The sequence below is a fragment of the Oculina patagonica genome, unplaced genomic scaffold, assembly GCF_052425735.1.
Source record: "Oculina patagonica isolate OP01 unplaced genomic scaffold, crgOcupat unplaced740, whole genome shotgun sequence".
In the NCBI taxonomy this organism is placed as follows: Eukaryota; Metazoa; Cnidaria; class Anthozoa; order Scleractinia; family Oculinidae; genus Oculina; species Oculina patagonica.
The window spans coordinates 1-4487 of record NW_027558626.1 but is presented as its reverse complement, the minus strand read 5'-3'; the positions used below and the strand labels follow the sequence as shown (position 1 = coordinate 4487).

Sequence of the window (4487 nt, the reverse complement as noted above, 5' to 3'; positions counted from 1 at the left end):
CGCAATGCGTGCAAGTGTTTTAAGGCCTCTGGAGAATTAGACCTTTTCTCAGATACCTACATTTCTTGTTAAATTACATAAAATTAACATGCTTAGTCACCAACCGAAATATTGTATTAATGTCAGTTTTCTTGAAATAAATAAGCCGAGACCGTAAACCTTTGGTTTTTTAAAACCAGTTAGAAAAAAACTAACCCAAAACACTCAGCTTTAGATGAATTTATTTAAGTATGATTTGGTGAAAAAAAATCGCTCGACTAATAGCCAATGATATTATTATTATTATTATTATTATTATTATTATTATTATTATTACAAGTGAAACCGGTAAAAACAATATATAATTATATATCCCATAGAAAACAGGTAAATGTGAAAATAGATTAGTGTGTATCAATCAGATCAATCTGCAGCTTACTTTCATAAGCAAATGCTCACATTGTGCGGTTCCAGAAAATATCCATACCCACCCCAAGGATTGTCATTGGAAATTCTGAGGGGGATGAGGGTCTCAATAGTACAAACTTTTTAAAGAAAGTATGAAGCGAAACTAGAAATCCCAGGGGGTGGGAGGGTCCAAACCAAAGAACCATCCTTGGGGGAGGTATGGATATTTTTTGGAACCACACCCTGTGGAACCAAGCCAGAGCTGCAAAAAAACTTGACACATTAACTTAACCTGGAGTAAAATTTGTGGTCTGCGATAAAAATTATGTAAATTCTCTGTTATTTCATTATTTTTACATGTTTTTATTGAAACAAAAATGTTTTGTCATGAACCTCAGAATGGTTTTAAAACTTACATGTAATTAAGTGTCAGTATTTACATGAAGCCTTATTGGGTTCTAGGAGAAGCCACGAGCCAAGCAGCCCACACTGCCGGAGCTTATCCCAGTTTCTGCAGCATTAAGCGGCTAGGAATATTTCTACTACCCCCTGAATGGGATGCTAGTCCACTACAGGGTCCCCCCCCCAGCATTATGTCACCGGTACCCATTGATACACCTGGGTGGAGAGAGGCACTATGAGAGTTAAGTGTCTTGCCCAAGAACATAACACAAGTGACGATCACCCCAGCCGGGGCTCGAACTCGGACCGCTCGATCCGGAGTCCGATGCACTTACCATTATGCCACCGTACCTCCCATCTTATTGGGTTCTGGGATGTTCATATTATATAAAAAGCCATCAGTGTCACTTAAGTATATTCAGGTTTAAACTGGCAACATGTGGGAATCAATCATGTGATAATTTTATTACATAATTTGACACAGTGTGTATTTTTGAGTTCATTTTGACTAACAGGAATGCCCTTGCAAAGTCTTCCAAGTAACCTGTAAATAGAAACAAAACAAACAAAAAACTATTATTTTGCTGAAATTGTTATTTTCCAGCATGCAGACTGTATATTAAAATAAAATGGCCCTTTTCAGTGTGTGAAAACTGGCTGCTTTTATGTTGGGCCAGTGAATCCAATATTTTTTTCCACTTGCTACTGTAGATAGCCAAATGACATTTATGGATTTTTATTTTTTGTTGTAGTTGTTTCGAAAGAAACATGTGGCTTCGGGTAAGCTTATAATGGTTTCACCTTGCTTAGTCTACCTAGGTTAGGCAAGGAAGAAATCAATTTTCTTTGCACCCTTCCTTTCATTAATTATTGCAGAAAAATGTCATATTATTTTAATAATCTTTAAAAATGTTTTGGACCGTAAAACTGAATTTTGTAATCTGTTCATTTCAAAGCATTACATCACTGAAATCTATGTTTGGTATTCTTGTAGAGCAAGTTGTCAACAAAAACTAAGCTGAAGTTTATTTAAATCGAATTTACAGCTACTGCTATGGCTAATTTTAATACAAGTTAAAAAAACTTGGGTCTTGACAAAGTGCGAGCCAACAAGTCATGAGAGCCATTCCACTATATACAAATAGCACATTGGTTGGCTAAAAAGCTCCCTGGTTAGCCTAAGCAGTACTCCAGTTAGCCTGAGTATAGTTAGCTGAGGTGGCTTCAGGTTATGCTATTTATTGGAGTTAGGTATTTTGGCTTGTATGGCACTTATGTGTCATGAAACATACGAGCCATGAAAGCCATTCCAGTTAGCCTACATAAGATTCCGGTTAGTCTATAAAGTACTCTGGCTAGCCTTAAAAGCACTTTGGTTGCCAAAGGGTACATCATGTTGCTTGCAGTTAGCTTTATATTGGGATTAGGGTTTTCTGGCTTGCTTAAGTTTAAGGCCTCTCGATTTTTTACATTGCTACTTTAAAATGCTACTGGAGGTCATCCAACAACTGAAAATACAGGCCTTAAAAACAAACAGATTTTTTGTAAAGTAGACAAATGTCTGGTCAAAAAGCAGATCTTAAATGCCTCAGGCAATGAATGTGTGTAGAGAAAAGGAAGGGAATTGCCAGAATTGACTGTCACATAACTATGTGTAAAACTAAGAGATCAACAATTACCTGAACTCCATAGTTTAACTCACTGAACAGTAATCCAGAATGTCCTGTCAAAACATTAGGCATTCTATTAGTCCCTGACCTGTAAACCACAAAATACAAAGAAAACGTAAATATATGTTTACCAATACAATAAAACATCATGGGAAGAACAAATTTTAAGTTAATGAACTCATTTATTAGACATACCCAAAAAGGCATTCCAAAACGTAAGTAGCACTGTTTAATTAAAGTCTAGATTAGCTACCAGGTTGACTGCAAGTATTCTCTAGTCTAACTTAAAAAAAGAGATCACACTGAGCTGAAATGTTTCTTCCAATTTCAAAGGTATCACATAAAATCTTCCTGACGTAATTTTTCTTTGCGGTCTAAAATGGCCACTTGGTCAATATTTTGAGGAACATTAAGCTTAAATAATGAAAGGATGCGAGTCTTATTAATTTGGAAAACAGTAGCTTAAAATTCAGATAACGAACATAAATAACGGTTGTATGCCTCGACGAAATGGCTGCCATTTAATACTATCGCCTTGTTCTCACCATCTATTTTTTACGCCTAGCCAGGCTTTAATTACAGTAAGCTAAGTTGATAATCATGATAAACGTCGAAGACATAAGCTTAAGCTTTAACCAGTCTAAAAAAATCATTGTTCAATGAGAAACACTCACCTGTTGCCCACGTTTTCGCACGTTTCTACTCATTCCATATTCCTCTTTATCCGGAATACAAATAAAGGAGGTTTTCCCCACGTTTGGGGACTCGTTTTAATCGCGTCAAGAAGGAAAAACATCGACAAAACTGTCCTCTATAACTCAAAATTTTGTCGCATAGTCGCCATTTTGAAAATGCTCTTCATGAGCCCACAATACGGACCACGGGGAATCCGCTGGGGTGACCACCAGCAGGGGGAGGGGGAGGGGCAGCTATTTAACTTTTCCCCAGGCCCACTCCTTTCGTCTGGAAGAAATTACATTCAACCTCGCGAAAAGCAATTGAAATGAGAAAAAACTGACAACGCTATTATAAAGAGCATACACTCCTCCCTTTGGCAAAATTTTCTTTTATTCCTACCGCAAATTGTCGTTGAGAAGAAAGCCAACAAACTTTTCAGTTGTATTTTTTACTGCCGTCCTTTTTTATGAAAAAGTAATAATGGCCATTTTTAAAAACACTATTTAAAAAGCTACAACTTGGCGTAAAAAAATCTTAAGAGAGAGATACAGGTAAAGTTTTCAAGCAAATTTAAAACTGCGGTCCGTTCTGGTCACGTGACCAATGACGTCATAACAATAAAAGTGATAAAAATGTACTTAACATATAAATATCTACCAACATGTAATTTTTTGCTTCCTCACATTTAATGCAACGCCAGATACGCACTTGTACCCAGACTCCCACTTTTTGAAAATTGTACATAGCCCCCTTAATTTTTTATATTTTTTCGGTACCCGGGCAGTATGAAATGCCTCACACCAATGTGCTTCAAACTGCAATGACTGCTTTTTCAGTAACAACATATCTTTGTCACAGTGAGCAAAAACAAACCTCAGGGAAATGTCACGTGACTAATGACGTCATCGTCCTACGACTTATACAAGAAGTAGTTTATGGGAAGAGTTATTCCTATACGACGTACTACTCCTGCTGACTTCAAACTGACCAAGTTATTTGGCATTGACGATTTTTCAGTTGCAAAGGAGTTTGGGAAGGTTTTTATTATAATTATATATTGTTTTTATAATTATTATTATTATTATTATTATTATTATTCGTTTCCTTCAAATAACAAAAAGGAAAAAAAAAAAAGAAAGAAATCAATTTACAACAGATGGGAACTCTATCTCTTGGCCTTTCGGTCTGCTCTCGATCAGTATTTGATGACAATCAAAGTGAAGTCAACAGAAGTTTGGAAAGTATAACATCATTTGTATTAGCAAACCTTTATTTGTCAGTTTGTTGTTTTCGATTCTTGTTTCATAATAACTTTTCCGAGTTTAGTGGCTTATAGCCACTTTTAGTTAT

At 36.1% G+C, this 4487-nt stretch overlaps 1 long non-coding RNA gene across 1 annotated transcript; it reads right to left on the bottom strand.

The window, feature by feature from the left end:
• Positions 1-1264: 1264 nt before the first annotated feature.
• LOC144641189 (uncharacterized) lies at positions 1265-4222 on the bottom strand. The gene is made up of 3 exons (XR_013568519.1): positions 3134-4222; positions 2469-2547; positions 1265-1333 (listed from the first exon to the last, which is right to left on the bottom strand). It is a non-coding gene; the product is annotated as an uncharacterized LOC144641189 (long non-coding RNA).
• Between the last annotated feature and the right edge of the window lie 265 nt (positions 4223-4487).